The sequence below is a fragment of the Hypomesus nipponensis genome, chromosome 1, assembly GCF_054491055.1.
Source record: "Hypomesus nipponensis isolate SF chromosome 1, ASM5449105v1, whole genome shotgun sequence".
NCBI classification, from domain to species: domain Eukaryota; kingdom Metazoa; phylum Chordata; class Actinopteri; order Osmeriformes; family Osmeridae; genus Hypomesus; species Hypomesus nipponensis.
The window spans coordinates 17,849,910-17,869,784 of record NC_140361.1 but is presented as its reverse complement, the minus strand read 5'-3'; the positions used below and the strand labels follow the sequence as shown (position 1 = coordinate 17,869,784).

The following is a 19,875-nucleotide window of genomic DNA, read 5'->3' as shown; positions in this document are numbered from 1 at the left end:
CTTGGTCTTTAGCAAAGGCCCATGTGGCTCTTGATGGTATTGCATTTCCGATTTTGTATGCAATGGTAAAAAGGTCTCAAATCCTGAAACATTGATAGTGTAGGCCGAGAAACACTTTAACAAAAGCCCATGTGGATCTTGTTGGTATTGCATTTCCGATTTTGTATGCAATGGTAAAAAGTTATAAAAATCCTGAAACATTGATAGTATAGACCAAGAGTAACTACCACACCACAAATGGCCCACCATTACCCATAGGTGGCGCTACAGGCCACGCCAAAAAGCACAAATATACAAGGCTTTCTGGAATGGATAGGCTCACCAAGCCCCCTCCCTTCACTTATTGGCTTGAAAAAAAGGCCCATGTGGCTCTTGATGGTATTGCATTTCCGATTTTGTATGCAATGGTAAAAAGGTCTCAAAATCCTGAAACATAGATAGTATAGGCAAAGAAACACTTTAACAAAAAGCCCATGTGGATCTTGTTGGTATTGCTTTTCCGATTTTGTATACAATGGTAAAAAGTAATAAAAATCCTGAAACATTGATAGTATAGACCAAGAGTAACTACCACACCACAAATGGCCCACTATTACCCATAGGTCTTCACTTGACACACGCGCGGGCTTGGCAAGACGCACACGCAACATTTCAGGAGAGTGTTCCTTGGTCTTTTGCAAAGGCCATGTGGATCTTGATGGTATTGCATTTCAGATTTTGTTTGCCATGGTAAAAAGTTCTCCAAATCCTGAAACATTGATAGTAAAGGCCAAGAGTAACAACAACACTCTAACAAAAGCCCATGTGGATCTTGTTGGTATTGCATTTCCGATTTTGTATGCAATGGTAAAAAGTTAAAAACATCCTGAAACATTGATAGTATAGGCCAAGAGTAACTACCACACCACAAATGGCCCACCATTACCAATAGGTGTCGCTACAGGCCACGCCCTAAAGCACAAAGCACTTCACTTCTTGTGAAGATTAAAGCGCTTCACTTCTTGGCTTGAAATAAAGGCCCTTGTGGATCTTGATGTTATTGCATTTCAGATTTGGTATCCCATTGGAAATTCTGCAGCATTGATTTTTCTATACAGTTACAATTTGTCAAGAATATACATTTTTCAATGGTTCGCAATGCTTTACACGTAAGCCAGTCAAACAAGTTCATATGAAGACTCTTGAGAATGTTTAGTACACAAATCTGAGAAAAAGTTGACTCTAAGATGAAAGGTCGATTTTTGGTGAATCTTTGAAACATGCATGCTTGGCTAATTTCTAGGGAAATTTACAATGAAATGTGTCCCCTGCTCCTCCCCGCGCATGCTCCAAATTCTCAGACACTCATTCTTCCCTTGACACGCGCGGGCTTGGCAAGACACACACGCAACATATCAGGACTGTGTGGGCTGACCAAGCCCCCACTCATTCCTTGAATATCAGCATAGGCCCTTGAGGACCTTGGTGTCATTGCATTTCCTACTTTGTATGCAATAGTAAAAAGGTCTCCAAATCCTGACACATTGACAGTACAGGCCAAGAGTAACTACCACACTTTACCCAAAGCCCATGTGGATCCTGTTGGTATTGCATTTCCGATTTTATATGCAATGGTAAAATGTTTTTAAAATCCTGAAACATTAATAGTATAGGCCAGGAGTAACTACCACACCACAAATGGCCCACCATTACCCATAGGTGGCGCTACAGGCCACGCCTTAATGCATAAAGATACAAGGCTTTCTGGAATGGATAAGCTCACCAAGCCCCCTTCCTTCACTTACTGGCTTGAAATAAAGGCCCTTGTGGATCTTGATGGTATTGCATTTCAGATTTGGTATGCCATTGGTAATTCTGCAGCATACATTTTTCTATACAGTTACAATTTGTCAAAAATAAACATTTTTCAATGGTTCGCAGTGTTTGGAGGAATCCGCCATTACTGCTTGCAGTTATATTTAGGATTCCTCCGTAAGGAGGAAACCTATTGTTATTGGTGGTTTTATTATTTGTAATTCTTGTACCATGGGAGTCAATGGCAGCCCCTAGACCCCATCGACAACTTTTTGTGAAATTTGGCACACTCATTAAGGACAGTTTCTTCTATACCTACACCAAGTTTCATGTCTCCCATTAGACCACTCTAGCGCCACCAATGGGTCAAAGTTGGACTTGTGTTTACACACGCAACTTTTGAACCGTATGACTCATTTTCAAAAATGAGGTACCATTGGATTCCCTGGATCAAGCCGAGTTCAACGCACACCATGGCGTTAATTTCCGGTTATATAGATTTCCCGCCATTTCCGGTTTTATCAAAAACCTTTGAAAGCCTACTCCTCCTACAATTTTTGTCATATCTTCTTCAAAATCACCAGAGATGATCTTCAGACCAAGCCTCACAAAAGTTATCAAAGGAATTTTGATCCTCATAACCGTCTGTCCGGTACAGCCAATCAAATTCATCAGAAAAGCCGCCAAACAGGATGTGAAGTCATGTCTCAGCAAATCTTTGAGATATCAACACTAAACTTGGTAGATCGGAGGAAGACACTACAACATGTTACCATGTGCAAAGGCAAATTCATATCTCAAAAAATGATTGATATAAAGCAAATTGAACTTATCGCTAACGCTAAAATTATGCTTTACACATCAGCCATTCAAAAACTGATACTCTGATTCAATCACAAGTTCATATGAAAACTCTTGAGAATGTTCATAACACAAATCTGTGAAAAAGTTGACTGTAAGATGAAAGGTCGATTTTTGGTGAATATTTGAAACATGCTTGCTTGGCTAATTTCTAGGCAAATTTCCAATGAATGTCTCCCTTGCTCCTCCCCGCGCGTGCTCCAAAATCTCACACACACTCAGCCTTCCCTTGACACACGCGCGGCCAAGACGCACACGCAACATTTCAGGAGAGTGTGGGCTGACCAAGCCCCCACTCATTCCTTGGTCTTTAGCAAAGGCCCATGTGGCTCTTGATGGTATTGCATTTCCGATTTTGTATGCAATGGTAAAAAGGTCTCAAATCCTGAAACATTGATAGTGTAGGCCGAGAAACACTTTAACAAAAGCCCATGTGGATCTTGTTGGTATTGCATTTCCGATTTTGTATGCAATGGTAAAAAGTTATAAAAATCCTGAAACATTGATAGTATAGACCAAGAGTAACTACCACACCACAAATGGCCCACCATTACCCATAGGTGGCGCTACAGGCCACGCCAAAAAGCACAAATATACAAGGCTTTCTGGAATGGATAGGCTCACCAAGCCCCCTCCCTTCACTTATTGGCTTGAAAAAAAGGCCCATGTGGCTCTTGATGGTATTGCATTTCCGATTTTGTATGCAATGGTAAAAAGGTCTCAAAATCCTGAAACATAGATAGTATAGGCAAAGAAACACTTTAACAAAAAGCCCATGTGGATCTTGTTGGTATTGCTTTTCCGATTTTGTATACAATGGTAAAAAGTAATAAAAATCCTGAAACATTGATAGTATAGACCAAGAGTAACTACCACACCACAAATGGCCCACTATTACCCATAGGTCTTCCCTTGACACACGCGCGGGCTTGGCAAGACGCACACGCAACATTTCAGGAGAGTGTTCCTTGGTCTTTTGCAAAGGCCATGTGGATCTTGATGGTATTGCATTTCAGATTTTGTTTGCCATGGTAAAAAGTTCTCCAAATCCTGAAACATTGATAGTAAAGGCCAAGAGTAACAACAACACTTTAACAAAAGCCCATGTGGATCTTGTTGGTATTGCATTTCCGATTTTGTATGCAATGGTAAAAAGTTAAAAACATCCTGAAACATTGATAGTATAGGCCAAGAGCAACTACCACACCACAAATGGCCCACCATTACCAATAGGTGTCGCTACAGGCCACGCCCTAAAGCACAAAGCACTTCACTTCTTGTGAAGATTAAAGCGCTTCACTTCTTGGCTTGAAATAAAGGCCCTTGTGGATCTTGATGTTATTGCATTTCAGATTTGGTATCCCATTGGAAATTCTGCAGCATTGATTTTTCTATACAGTTACAATTTGTCAAGAATATACATTTTTCAATGGTTCGCAATGCTTTACACGTAAGCCAGTCAAACAAGTTCATATGAAGACTCTTGAGAATGTTTAGTACACAAATCTGAGAAAAAGTTGACTCTAAGATGAAAGGTCGATTTTTGGTGAATCTTTGAAACATGCATGCTTGGCTAATTTCTAGGGAAATTTACAATGAAATGTGTCCCCTGCTCCTCCCCGCGCATGCTCCAAATTCTCAGACACTCATTCTTCCCTTGACACGCGCGGGCTTGGCAAGACACACACGCAACATATCAGGACTGTGTGGGCTGACCAAGCCCCCACTCATTCCTTGAATATCAGCATAGGCCCTTGAGGACCTTGGTGTCATTGCATTTCCTACTTTGTATGCAATAGTAAAAAGGTCTCCAAATCCTGACACATTGACAGTACAGGCCAAGAGTAACTACCACACTTTACCCAAAGCCCATGTGGATCCTGTTGGTATTGCATTTCCGATTTTATATGCAATGGTAAAAAGTTTTTAAAATCCTGAAACATTAATAGTATAGGCCAAGAGTAACTACCACACCACAAATGGCCCACCATTACCCATAGGTGGCGCTACAGGCCACGCCTTAATGCATAAAGATACAAGGCTTTCTGGAATGGATAAGCTCACCAAGCCCCCTTCCTTCACTTACTGGCTTGAAATAAAGGCCCTTGTGGATCTTGATGGTATTGCATTTCAGATTTGGTATGCCATTGGTAATTCTGCAGCATACATTTTTCTATACAGTTACAATTTGTCAAAAATAAACATTTTTCAATGGTTCGCAGTGTTTGGAGGAATCCGCCATTACTGCTTGCAGTTATATTTAGGATTCCTCCGTAAGGAGGAAACCTATTGTTATTGGTGGTTTTATTATTTGTAATTCTTGTACCATGGGAGTCAATGGCAGCCCCTAGACCCCATCGACAACTTTTTGTGAAATTTGGCACACTCATTAAGGACAGTTTCTTCTATACCTACACCAAGTTTCATGTCTCCCATTAGACCACTCTAGCGCCACCAATGGGTCAAAGTTGGACTTGTGTTTACACACGCAACTTTTGAACCGTATGACTCATTTTCAAAAATGAGGTACCATTGGATTCCCTGGATCAAGCCGAGTTCAACGCACACCATGGCGTTAATTTCCGGTTATATAGATTTCCCGCCATTTCCGGTTTTATCAAAAACCTTTGAAAGCCTACTCCTCCTACAATTTTTGTCATATATTCTTCAAAATCACCAGAGATGATCTTCAAACCAAGCCTCACAAAAGTTATCAAAGGAATTTTGATCCTCATAACCGTCTGTCCGGTACAGCCAATCAAATTCATCAGAAAAGCCGCCAAACAGGATGTGAAGTCATGTCTCAGCAAATCTTTGAGATATCAACACTAAACTTGGTAGATCGGAGGAAGACACTACAACATATTACCATGTGCAAAGGCAAATTCATATCTCTAAAAATGATTGATATAAATCAAATTGAACTTATCGCTAACGCTAAAATAATGCTTTGCACATCAGCCAGTCAAAAACTGATACTCTGATTCAATCACAAGTTCATATGAAGACTCTTGAGAATGTTCATAACACAAATCTGTGAAAAAGTTGACTGTAAGATGAAAGGTCGATTTTTGGTGAATATTTGAAACATGCTTGCTTGGCTAATTTCTAGGCAAATTTCCAATGAATGTCTCCCCTGCTCCTCCCCGCGCGTGCTCCAAAATCTCACACACACTCAGCCTTCCCTTGACACACGCGCGGCCAAGACGCACACGCAACATTTCAGGAGAGTGTGGGCTGACCAAGCCCCCACTCATTCCTTGGTCTTTAGCAAAGGCCCATGTGGCTCTTGATGGTATTGCATTTCCGATTTTGTATGCAATGGTAAAAAGGTCTCAAATCCTGAAACATTGATAGTATAGACCAAGAGTAAATACCACACCTCAAATGGCCCACCATTACCCATAGGTGGCGCTATAGGCCACGCCCAAAAGCACAAAGATACAAGGCTTTCTGGAATGGATAGGTTCACCAAGCCCCCTCCCTTCACGTATTGGCTTGAAAAAAGGCCCATGTGGATCTTGATGGTATTGCATTTCCGATTTTGTATGCAATGGTAAAAAGGTCTCAAAATCCTGAAACATAGATAGTATAGGCAAAGAAACAGTTTAACAAAAAGCCCATGTGGATCTTGTTGGTATTGCTTTTCCGATTTTGTATACAATGGTAAAAAGTTATAAAAATCCTGAAACATTGATAGTATAGACCAAGAGTAACTACCACACCACAAATGGCCCACTATTACCCATAGGTCTTCCCTTGACACACGCGCGGGCTTGGCAAGACGCACACGCAACATTTCAGGAGAGTGTGGGCTTACCAAGCCCCCACTCATTCCTTGGTCTTTTGCAAAGGCCTTGTGGATCTTGATGGTATTGCATTTCAGATTTTGTTTGCCATGGTAAAAAGTTCTCCAAATCCTGAAACATTGATAGTAAAGGCCAACAGTAACAACAACACTTTAACAAAAGCCCATGTGGATATTGTTGGTATATTTTTCCGATTTTGTATGCAATGGTAAAAAGTTAAAAACATCCTGAAACATTGATAGTATAGGCCAAGAGTAACTACCACACCACAAATGGCCCACCATTACCAATAGGTGTCGCTACAGGCCACGCCTTAAAGCACAAAGCACTTCACTTCTTGTGAAGATTAAAGCACTTCACTTCTTGGCTTGAAATAAAGGCCCTTGTGGATCTTGATGTTATTGCATTTCAGATTTGGTATCCCATTGGAAATTCTGCAGCATTGATTTTTCTATACAGTTACAATTTGTCAAGAATATACATTTTTCAATGGTTCGCAATGCTTTACATGTAAGCCAGTCAAACAAGTTCATATGAAGACTCTTGAGAATGTTTAGTACACAAATCTGAGAAAAAGTTGACTCTAAGATGAAAGGTCGATTTTTGGTGAATCTTTGAAACATGCATGCTTGGCTAATTTCTAGGGAAATTTACAATGAAATGTGTCCCCTGCTCCTCCCCGCGCATGCTCCAAATTCTCACACACTCATTCTTCCCTTGACACGCGCGGGCTTGGCAAGACATACACGCAACATATCAGGACTGTGTGGGCTGACCAAGCCCCAACTCATTCCTTGAATATCAGCATAGGCCCTTGAGGACCTTGGTGTCATTGCATTTCCTACTTTGTATGCAATAGTAAAAAGGTCTCCAAATCCTGACACATTGACAGTACAGGCCAAGAGTAACTACCACACTTTACCCAAAGCCCATGTGGATCCTGTTGGTATTGCATTTTCGATTTTATATGCAGTGGTAAAAAGTTTTTAAAATCCTGAAACATTGATAGTATAGGCCAAGAGTAACTACCACACCACAAATGGCCCACCATTACCCATAGGTGGCGCTACAGGCCACGCCTTAATGCATAAAGATACAAGGCTTTCTGGAATGGATAAGCTCACCAAGCCCCCTTCCTTCACTTACTGGCTTGAAATAAAGGCCCTTGTGGATCTTGATGGTATTGCATTTCAGATTTGGTATGCCATTGGTAATTCTGCAGCATACATTCTTCTATACAGTTACAATTTGTCAAGAATAAACATTGTTCAATGGTTTGCAGTGTTTGGAGGAATCCGCCATTACTGCATGCAGTTATATTTAGGATTCCTCCGTAAGGAGGAAACCTATTGTTATTGGTGGTTTTATTATTTGTAATTCTTGTACCATGGGAGTCAATGGCAGCCCCTAGACCCCATCGACAACTTTTTGTGAAATTTGGCACACTCATTAAGGACAGTTTCTTCTATACCTACACCAAGTTTCATGTCTCCCATTAGACCACTCTAGCGCCACCAATGGGTCAAAGTTGGACTTGTGTTTACACACGCAACTTCTGAACCGTATGACTCATTTTCAAAAATGAGGTACCATTGGATTCCCTGGATCAAGCCGAGTTCAACGCACACCATGGCGTTAATTTCCGGTTATATAGATTTCCCGCCATTTCCGGTTTTATCAAAAACCTTTGAAAGCCTACTCCTCCTACAATTTTTGTCATATCTTCTTCAAAATCACCAGAGATGATCTTCAGACCAAGCCTCACAAAAGTTATCAAAGGAATTTTGATCCTCATAACCGTCTGTCCGGTACAGCCAATCAAATTCATCAGAAAAGCCGCCAAACAGGATGTGAAGTCATGTCTCAGCAAATCTTTGAGATATCAACACTAAACTTGGTAGATCGGAGGAAGACACTACAACATGTTACCATGTGCAAAGGCAAATTCATATCTCAAAAAATGATTGATATAAAGCAAATTGAACTTATCGCTAACGCTAAAATTATGCTTTACACATCAGCCATTCAAAAACTGATACTCTGATTCAATCACAAGTTCATATGAAAACTCTTGAGAATGTTCATAACACAAATCTGTGAAAAAGTTGACTGTAAGATGAAAGGTCGATTTTTGGTGAATATTTGAAACATGCTTGCTTGGCTAATTTCTAGGCAAATTTCCAATGAATGTCTCCCTTGCTCCTCCCCGCGCGTGCTCCAAAATCTCACACACACTCAGCCTTCCCTTGACACACGCGCGGCCAAGACGCACACGCAACATTTCAGGAGAGTGTGGGCTGACCAAGCCCCCACTCATTCCTTGGTCTTTAGCAAAGGCCCATGTGGCTCTTGATGGTATTGCATTTCCGATTTTGTATGCAATGGTAAAAAGGTCTCAAATCCTGAAACATTGATAGTGTAGGCCGAGAAACACTTTAACAAAAGCCCATGTGGATCTTGTTGGTATTGCATTTCCGATTTTGTATGCAATGGTAAAAAGTTATAAAAATCCTGAAACATTGATAGTATAGACCAAGAGTAACTACCACACCACAAATGGCCCACCATTACCCATAGGTGGCGCTACAGGCCACGCCAAAAAGCACAAATATACAAGGCTTTCTGGAATGGATAGGCTCACCAAGCCCCCTCCCTTCACTTATTGGCTTGAAAAAAAGGCCCATGTGGCTCTTGATGGTATTGCATTTCCGATTTTGTATGCAATGGTAAAAAGGTCTCAAAATCCTGAAACATAGATAGTATAGGCAAAGAAACACTTTAACAAAAAGCCCATGTGGATCTTGTTGGTATTGCTTTTCCGATTTTGTATACAATGGTAAAAAGTTATAAAAATCCTGAAACATTGATAGTATAGACCAAGAGTAACTACCACACCACAAATGGCCCACTATTACCCATAGGTCTTCCCTTGACACACGCGCGGGCTTGGCAAGACGCACACGCAACATTTCAGGAGAGTGTTCCTTGGTCTTTTGCAAAGGCCATGTGGATCTTGATGGTATTGCATTTCAGATTTTGTTTGCCATGGTAAAAAGTTATCCAAATCCTGAAACATTGATAGTAAAGGCCAAGAGTAACAACAACACTTTAACAAAAGCCCATGTGGATCTTGTTGGTATTGCATTTCCGATTTTGTATGCAATGGTAAAAAGTTAAAAACATCCTGAAACATTGATAGTATAGGCCAAGAGTAACTACCACACCACAAATGGCCCACCATTACCAATAGGTGTCGCTACAGGCCACGCCCTAAAGCACAAAGCACTTCACTTCTTGTGAAGATTAAAGCGCTTCACTTCTTGGCTTGAAATAAAGGCCCTTGTGGATGTTGATGTTATTGCATTTCAGATTTGGTATCCCATTGGAAATTCTGCAGCATTGATTTTTCTATACAGTTACAATTTGTCAAGAATATACATTTTTCAATGGTTCGCAATGCTTTACACGTAAGCCAGTCAAACAAGTTCATATGAAGACTCTTGAGAATGTTTAGTACACAAATCTGAGAAAAAGTTGACTCTAAGATGAAAGGTCGATTTTTGGTGAATCTTTGAAACATGCATGCTTGGCTAATTTCTAGGGAAATTTACAATGAAATGTGTCCCCTGCTCCTCCCCGCGCATGCTCCAAATTCTCAGACACTCATTCTTCCCTTGACACGCGCGGGCTTGGCAAGACACACACGCAACATATCAGGACTGTGTGGGCTGACCAAGCCCCCACTCATTCCTTGAATATCAGCATAGGCCCTTGAGGACCTTGGTGTCATTGCATTTCCTACTTTGTATGCAATAGTAAAAAGGTCTCCAAATCCTGACACATTGACAGTACAGGCCAAGAGTAACTACCACACTTTACCCAAAGCCCATGTGGATCCTGTTGGTATTGCATTTCCGATTTTATATGCAATGGTAAAAAGTTTTTAAAATCCTGAAACATTAATAGTATAGGCCAAGAGTAACTACCACACCACAAATGGTCCACCATTACCCATAGGTTGCGCTACAGGCCACGCCTTAATGCATAAAGATACAAGGCTTTCTGGAATGGATAAGCTCACCAAGCCCCCTTCCTTCACTTACTGGCTTGAAATAAAGGCCCTTGTGGATCTTGATGGTATTGCATTTCAGATTTGGTATGCCATTGGTAATTCTGCAGCATACATTTTTCTATACAGTTACAATTTGTCAAAAATAAACATTTTTCAATGGTTCGCAGTGTTTGGAGGAATCCGCCATTACTGCTTGCAGTTATATTTAGGATTCCTCCGTAAGGAGGAAACCTATTGTTATTGGTGGTTTTATTATTTGTAATTCTTGTACCATGGGAGTCAATGGCAGCCCCTTGACCCCATCGACAACTTTTTGTGAAATTTGGCACACTCATTAAGGACAGTTTCTTCTATACCTACACCAAGTTTCATGTCTCCCATTAGACCACTCTAGCGCCACCAATGGGTCAAAGTTGGACTTGTGTTTACACACGCAACTTTAGAACCATATGACTCATTTTCAAAAATGATGTACCATTGGATTCCCTGGATCAAGCCGAGTTCAACGCACACCATGGCGTTAATTTCCGGTTATATAGATTTCCCGCCATTTCCGGTTTTATCAAAAACCTTTGAAAGCCTACTCCTCCTACAATTTTTGTCATATCTTCTTCAAAATCACCAGAGATGATCTTCAGACCAAGCCTCACAAAAGTTATCAAAGGAATTTTGATCCTCATAACCGTCTGTCCGGTACAGCCAATCAAATTAATCAGAAAAGCCGCCAAACAGGATGTGAAGTCATGTCTCAGCAAATCTTTGAGATATCAACACTAAACTTGGTAGATCGGAGGAAGACACTACAACATGTTACCAGGTGCAAAGGCAAATTCATATCTCAAAAAATGATTGATATAAAGCAAATTGAACTTATCGCTAACGCTAAAATAATGCTTTACACATCAGCCAGTCAAAAACTGATACTCTGATTCAATCACAAGTTCATATGAAGACTCTTGAGAATGTTCATAACACAAATCTGTGAAAAAGTTGACTGTAAGATGAAAGGTCGATTTTTGGTGAATATTTGAAACATGCTTGCTTGGCTAATTTCTAGGCAAATTTCCAATGAATGTCTCCCCTGCTCCTCCCCGCGCGTGCTCCAAAATCTCACACACACACTCAGCCTTCCCTTGACACACGCGCGGCCAAGACGCACACGCAACATTTCAGGAGAGTGTGGGCTGACCAAGCCCCCACTCATTCCTTGGTCTTTAGCAAAGGCCCATGTGGCTCTTGATGGTATTGCATTTCCGATTTTGTATGCAATGGTAAAAAGGTCTCAAATCCTGAAACATTGATAGTATAGACCAAGAGTAAATACCACACCTCAAATGGCCCACCATTACCCATAGGTGGCGCTATAGGCCACGCCCAAAAGCACAAAGATACAAGGCTTTCTGGAATGGATAGGTTCACCAAGCCCCCTCCCTTCACGTATTGGCTTGAAAAAAGGCCCATGTGGATCTTGATGGTATTGCATTTCCGATTTTGTATGCAATGGTAAAAAGGTCTAAAAATCCTGAAACATAGATAGTATAGGCAAAGAAACAGTTTAACAAAAAGCCCATGTGGATCTTGTTGGTATTGCTTTTCCGATTTTGTATACAATGGTAAAAAGTTATAAAATCCTGAAACATTGATAGTATAGACCAAGAGTAACTACCACACCACAAATGGCCCACTATTACCCATAGGTCTTCCCTTGACACACGCGCGGGCTTGGCAAGACGCACACGCAACATTTCAGGAGAGTGTGGGCTTACCAAGCCCCCACTCATTCCTTGGTCTTTTGCAAAGGCCTTGTGGATCTTGATGGTATTGCATTTCAGATTTTGTTTGCCATGGTAAAAAGTTCTCCAAATCCTGAAACATTGATAGTAAAGGCCAACAGTAACAACAACACTTTAACAAAAGCCCATGTGGATCTTGTTGGTATATTTTTCCGATTTTGTATGCAATGGTAAAAAGTTAAAAACATCCTGAAACATTGATAGTATAGGCCAAGAGTAACTACCACACCACAAATGGCCCACCATTACCAATAGGTGTCGCTACAGGCCACGCCTTAAAGCACAAAGCACTTCACTTCTTGTGAAGATTAAAGCACTTCACTTCTTGGCTTGAAATAAAGGCCCTTGTGGATCTTGATGTTATTGCATTTCAGATTTGGTATCCCATTGGAAATTCTGCAGCATTGATTTTTCTATACAGTTACAATTTGTCAAGAATATACATTTTTCAATGGTTCGCAATGCTTTACATGTAAGCCAGTCAAACAAGTTCATATGAAGACTCTTGAGAATGTTTAGTACACAAATCTGAGAAAAAGTTGACTCTAAGATGAAAGGTCGATTTTTGGTGAATCTTTGAAACATGCATGCTTGGCTAATTTCTAGGGAAATTTACAATGAAATGTGTCCCCTGCTCCTCCCCGCGCATGCTCCAAATTCTCACACACTCATTCTTCCCTTGACATGCGCGGGCTTGGCAAGACATACACGCAACATATCAGGACTGTGTGGGCTGACCAAGCCCCAACTCATTCCTTGAATATCAGCATAGGCCCTTGAGGACCTTGGTGTCATTGCATTTCCTACTTTGTATGCAATAGTAAAAAGGTCTCCAAATCCTGACACATTGACAGTACAGGCCAAGAGTAACTACCACACTTTACCCAAAGCCCATGTGGATCCTGTTGGTTTTGCATTTTCGATTTTATATGCAGTGGTAAAAAGTTTTTAAAATCCTGAAACATTAATAGTATAGGCCAAGAGTAACTACCACACCACAAATGGCCCACCATTACCCATAGGTGGCGCTACAGGCCACGCCTTAATGCATAAAGATACAAGGCTTTCTGGAATGGATAAGCTCACCAAGCCCCCTTCCTTCACTTACTGGCTTGAAATAAAGGCCCTTGTGGATCTTGATGGTATTGCATTTCAGATTTGGTATGCCATTGGTAATTCTGCAGCATACATTCTTCTATACAGTTACAATTTGTCAAGAATAAACATTGTTCAATGGTTTGCAGTGTTTGGAGGAATCCGCCATTACTGCATGCAGTTATATTTTTTATTATTATTACACTTCTTCTGTCATTGGAGTCTATGGCAGCCCCTAGAACCGTATGGTAAAAAGTTGTGAAATTTGGCACACTTATTAAGCACAGTCCCCTCTTTATATTCACCAAGTTTCATGTCTCTCATTGGAGCACTCTAGCGCCACCAACTGGTCAAAGTTGGACTTGTGTTTACACACGTAACTTTTGAACCGTATGACCGATTTTCAAAAATGAGGTCCATTGGATTCCCTGGATCAAGACGAGTTCAACACACCCTATGACGTCAATTTCCGGTTATATAGATTTTCCACCATTTTGAATTTTAAGGAAACACGTTTTTTCGCTTCAACTACTTTTATTTTTTTCAAAACTTCCCCAGAATTGGCACACATTATCATCAGACCAACCCTCACAGAAGTTATCAAAGGATATTCGATTTTCAAAACCGTTTGTCCGGTACAGCCAATCAAAATCGGCAACAAAGCAACCAAACAGGAAGTTGGGTCATATCTCAGCTAATCTTTGAGAAATCAACACCAAACTTAATATGATGACTCGGAACCCTCTTCTGAGGCTGTCCAATTAATTTGGTGTCATGTGGTCACTGGGCGTGGCCGCAGGAAGCAAAAATGTGTTTTGGCCAATAACTGTTGATTTGTTTGCTTTTATTAAGTGATTCCTTTGTCTCATGATATGTTGGGACATCCCCTATGTGATACATGATAACTTGTGATAATAGCCGAATTGATCCGGCCGCCATTTTGAATTAATTGAAAAACGTTTTTTCTTTACTCCTCCTACACATGTTGTCCAATCTTCACCAAATTTGGCAGAGAGTATCTTCAGACCAAGCCTCACAAAGGGTTTCACATGATTTTTTGATTTTCAGAACCGTTTGCCCGGTACAGGGAGTCAAAATGTGCAATTAAGCCAGCAAACAGGAAGTTGGGTGCAGAGTGCAGACTGAATCGCTTAGAGCGGAGTGAAGCTTCGGGTGTCGTTGAAAACATATTTCTAGTTTGCCAGCATTGCCACAATTTTCGCTCTTCATGCTTCGTTTTTGGATCAATAGATAGCTAATTTTGTGCTGGTTGTAGACAGTTGTCTGTGGAATCCAAAAGACTTACACATTTGTTCAGAGCCCCACGAAAGCGAGACAAAGTCCAACTCTCGCCCCATAGAGTCCAATACAAATGTGGTGACAAATTCGTCACAGAAAACAAAAAATAACAAGATTTATTTATAGTCGTATTTCTGAACGCACAGCAATATAAAGGACATCTCTGGTTTCGGCAGAATCTTGGGTCTCGGAAAATATCTTTATTTTTTGTATTGGACGTATAGTTTTGCATCTACGTTAACTTGTTTGAGGTGTGGATTCTTGCTAAATTTCTGGTAGTCTCTGCCTTCAGCGCATTAGCAGCCATAGCTGCACCATCACCGTGGCAACCACACAAACAAGCGCCTGTCTCTTACACAGGTGATTGGTATTAGCCGATTAGTGGAGACACAAGACAAGCGATTCAGTCAACTCGTCTCATTAAAAGACTAAGAGCACCACAACACAACTACTACCACTATTGATACTGCTATATCTTATGCCACACTACAACTACTAATTCTGAAGATGCTGCTAATATCTCTTTTGCTAACTACTATGCGAATGCTACTGTTTTGTTCAACTACGCCACTGAGTGCGTTCACTTGACCATGAGAAACCCGATAGCAATTGTCAGATAATGCCAATAATACAATTACTACGTTTACATGTGTAATTAGTAATGTGATTACTCAAACACGTCTACATGATTCTTTTTATTAATCCTTGTTATGGTCCACGGACAAAACGTGCACCATCATCCTTCTGCAACAAAGTGTCGCCGTGTCTTCCTGTATCAGCCCTACTACTGCTGTATATATCATTCAATCAAAACATTGAATCCCACTAAGAAAGATGAGTAAACGCACTCAATGATAGGCTACATCTGCTACTGATATTACTGTCCCAACTATAATTTCAGCTGTTAAAACTATAATATTCTTGTTACAACTATAGCCTACTTCTTCTTCTGTTTAACAGTTCAACTTTCAGCTTCTCCCGCATTGTAGGCAATTTAAGCTCTTATAGCTTTGTTGATGCAGTTCAGCTTCCACACTGCCTCTTGAAATTCATTCCAACGCATTTTCAGCAGGAATTTGTGATAATAGCCGAATTGATGCGGCCGCCATTTTGACTTCATTGAAAAACGTTTTTTCTCTACTCCTCCTACAAATGTTGTCCAATCTTCACCAAATTTGGCAGATATCATCTTCAGACCAAGCCTCACAAAAGCTTTCACATGTTTTTTTTATTTACAGGCAATCAAATTGTGCTATTAAGCCAGCAAACAGGAAGTTGGGTCGTATTTCAGCAAATCTTTGATGGATTCACACCAAACTTGCTGCGTGTACTCGATACCCTCTGGTTTGCAATGTTTGGAGGAATCCGCCATTACTGCTTGCAGTTATATTTTGAATTATTTTTCATCCTTATAAAAAGAAGCCACCTAAAGATGCTAAATACATTGAGAAGAGGGAAAAATTAGCAGAAATGTAGTTACTGGAACTCTTTTCAGAGCTGGAAAGTACTTGTGGAAGAACAGTGGAACAGTGAAGAGCGTTGGCCAATCGGATTGGTTCCATGTTTCTTGTAACGTAGCAACCGTTGGTCAGTGGCAACATTTCTAACCCAGAATCTAGGTTTCAGGTTCAAACAGAGGAGAAACTAATCTAATCTAACTAATGTGTGCCTGCACACCCAGTCCTTTTCAGACACTTAATTTAAGACATCATAATAATAAATAGTGCAGGGTTGCCGACGTTGTCGTTGTCCCTGGTGAGTTTTTTATACGTAAATAATAAGATCATGCTACATCTAACCAGCGGATCATTTCTTGCAAGTGTGTCAAAGTGCCATGTATTAACACCGCACTGTAGGCTTGAATAATAACCGAAGGCGTGAAGCTACAGAGAGTATCCTCTCTGGAAGATTTCCTACATAAGCTACATCTACTCCTTCAAATTGAAAACGGAGACCATCTTTTGATTAAGGACAAGTTCCTTAACCTGTGTTGTCAATAAAAAGTAAATACTCTTCAGTTACGAAGCATTTGTTGGTAGGATTAACGCCAGCTGCAGCAAACACTTACCCCAGCCCCGGTTTGGCTGTTCGTGATGGTCAGCTATGACTGTCTTGAGCCTCGATTTTTGCAGATTTCTGTGAAACTTGCTAAACTGAAAACGATCCAGCTAGATTATGTACACTTTAAGCTCAATGTACATACCTTGTTTGGCCAATTTGGTCGATAGTGGAACAAAAAGTCGAACCGTCTTTAGTTATGAGAGCCATCGCGCTAGCTCGATTATAAGAGAATAACAAACATTTACCTAGCATCCACAACTCAAACAAGTTAACCTAGATGCAAAACTGTACGTCCAATCCAAAAAATAAGGATATTTTCCAAGACCCAAGACTCTGCCGAAACCATTGATGTCCTTTCTGTGTCTGTGCGGTCAGAAATACAATTCTTTTGCCAGTTTCCAAAACATTACCCAATTCTGCTTTCATGGTGCATGTCTGTTTGGTTGCCACGGCAATGGAGCAGCTGTGCTCGCTAACGAGCTGGGCAGAGAGAATAACCAACATTTACCTAGCATCCACACCTCAAACAAGTTAACGTAGACGCTAAACTATACGTCCAATCCAAACAATATGGATATTGTCCGAGATCCAAGACTGCGGAAACCAGAGATGTCCTTTATATGTCTGTGCGGTCAGAAATACGACTCTACCGGCAGTTTAAAAACACGTGTACTTTCGAAATTTTCGGACAAATTTTACCCACTTCTCCATTGAAGTTAGTGAGAGAATTTGAAAGGCTGCTCTCGCTTCAAGGCTCATGCTTGAAAATCTATAAAATGCAGGGCTCTCAAGTTTTGAAGACAGGCAAGAGTGACATTCTCTCCCCTCCCCGTCAGGGGGTCAAAATTAATGAATGAATGAATGAATTGCTTCTTACCTGACATCTTGGAAAGGCAGCAATGATTAATGCATCCATGGCCAGGATATAATAATAAAATATAAAAAAATTCTGATTGGCTATTGTATAGACCCTTTCTTTTTTTGATTGGCTGATAAGTGGCAGGGTCTACTAAGAACTCCAGGCGAGACGCGCTTGACTGCCGGTGGTTCCACGGTGAGAGTGGCACGGCCAGAGGAATTTTGGTTGGGTGCTGCGCCATATTAAATATATTATAAATATTTTTTTTCTGCGTGAGAAATACAATGTGTGGCGGGAGGGCGTGACAAAAGACCGAAATGAGTGACTGTCATGCTCAATGTGTGACACTTGAGAGCCCTGTAAATGTGAGCTCTTTAGTAGTTACATTGGCAGAAAGAGGACAAGTTTTCCTACGTTTTAAGTAGGGATGGGTATCGTTAATTTTTAACGATATCGATACCATTTTTGAGACTGCTTAACGATTTGAGTCTTTATCGATACCACTATCGATACTTTTCTATATCTTAAGTAAAACAGATAGAACAAGGGGAAGGTGTTGCTCTCAGGAGGAGGCTGGCTCAAAGGAGCATATATAGGCACAATGGATCCTGACTGGCTGAATCTAAATCTGTCCACTACAGATGTACTATTCACAACCTGGATGAGTAACTAGACTGTGATTGGTTGGTTGACGAAAAGTGACATTGTCAAGCTCATTGACTTTATGAAAAGTTGTACACGTTTCAACAAAAGGCACCTGATATAGCTAAATTACCAGCTAACCAAACCCAAACCTTCATTATCTTATCCCAATTTTTTTATGTGTCTGTTTTTGTTTAACACTATGCTTAAGCATCCCACAGAGCCATGCTCGTGGTGACTGTTTTGAATGATCAGCAGTGAGGGGGGGGGGGCTTGTCTTTACTCACACACTGTGCTCGTAAATAATTTTTGCTGTTCGCGCACACATCAAATTTTAGGGGTATATGCGAGTCAAATAGTTGCACTGTTGAGCCCTGAATTGGCTTATTATTGTCAACAACGGAGACTCGTTACGAAGTTGGGGTGCGCTCACCAGAGGATTGTCCTGCAAAGGCAGCTGGAGTTTGCACCGTTGCAACTCGGACACAGTCAAAGTACTGCATTTTATCTTTATCTGATGCAGGTGCTTTTTCATTGCAGTTGTTTTCCACCCTTTACAAGAAATTACTTTAGAACATATATTGCACTTTGCTTTGTCTTTATCTTTGGCTTTAATAAAATGTAGCCAAGCCTTTGACTGTTTCGTGCGTTCTGCCATCGTAGCTAGCAACAAAATGATAAATGAAGCGAAGTAGCGCGTGAGGCAATTACATTCTTCTTTGTTTAGTTTTAAGGCGGTTGGCAGGCATTTCAATTGAATTAGTCATTTTATTAGTCAAACATTGTATGTTTGTGCACCAGTGATTTGATTTAAATAACATTAATTGTTTCTCGAGACGTAAATACTCGTTACATTATATTACTTGGTCTTGACAGCGGTATCGATAAGCTTGGACCTTATTGATATTCAGGTTTTGAGAAATTTGGAACCGGGTCCTTACAGAACCGGTTCTCGATACCCATCCCTAGTTTTAATGTATAACTTGTTTCTGTAAGTTAAACGATAAGAACATCAGAGGAATTTGTTTGCCAATTTAGTTGAATATCAGAAAAAGCTGCTCAATCATAAAAATCAAGAAGGAGCTAAATTGTTCATGTATTTAAAACTGTCACGATTCTAAATTGGCTGAATATATTTGAAAAGACTGAATCATTTGGGAATAGCTGAATGTCTTGTGAACATTTTAAAGGTTGAATGGTGTCTTTAGCTGAAAGTAGGCTGAAGTAGTTAAGTTTGAAAGAGGAAGAAGCTTTTTAATGATTTGAAAGGATTTACCATTACTTTTAATGGGAGAATAATTTGCACAAAAACCTTAATTCTTTAAAAAGTATAAAAGTGAGAAATACCAAAAGTCATAGCCATCATCTCCTGAAGGAGCTGAACATTTTGATACAAAAATTGTAGGAATCGGTGAAAGTATGCAGGACTAGTTAAAGGCCAAAAAATGGCAGAAGAACTGAGAAGTTGAAAAGCAACTAGAAAAGGCTGTTCCTGCGAAACAGCAGTGAGAATGCTGAAAAACTGAATGGGGATAGCTGACAATGCTAAAAAAGCTGAACATTTTGAAAATTTTCAGAAAGTTATAAGCT

General features: G+C 40.4%; 1 protein-coding gene across 1 annotated transcript in view; it reads right to left on the bottom strand.

Moving 5' to 3' along the window:
• LOC146302863 (rho-related GTP-binding protein RhoG-like) overlaps positions 1-19,875 on the bottom strand; it is a 61,603-nt gene that overhangs the window by 40,215 nt on the left and 1,513 nt on the right. The window lies entirely within an intron of this gene.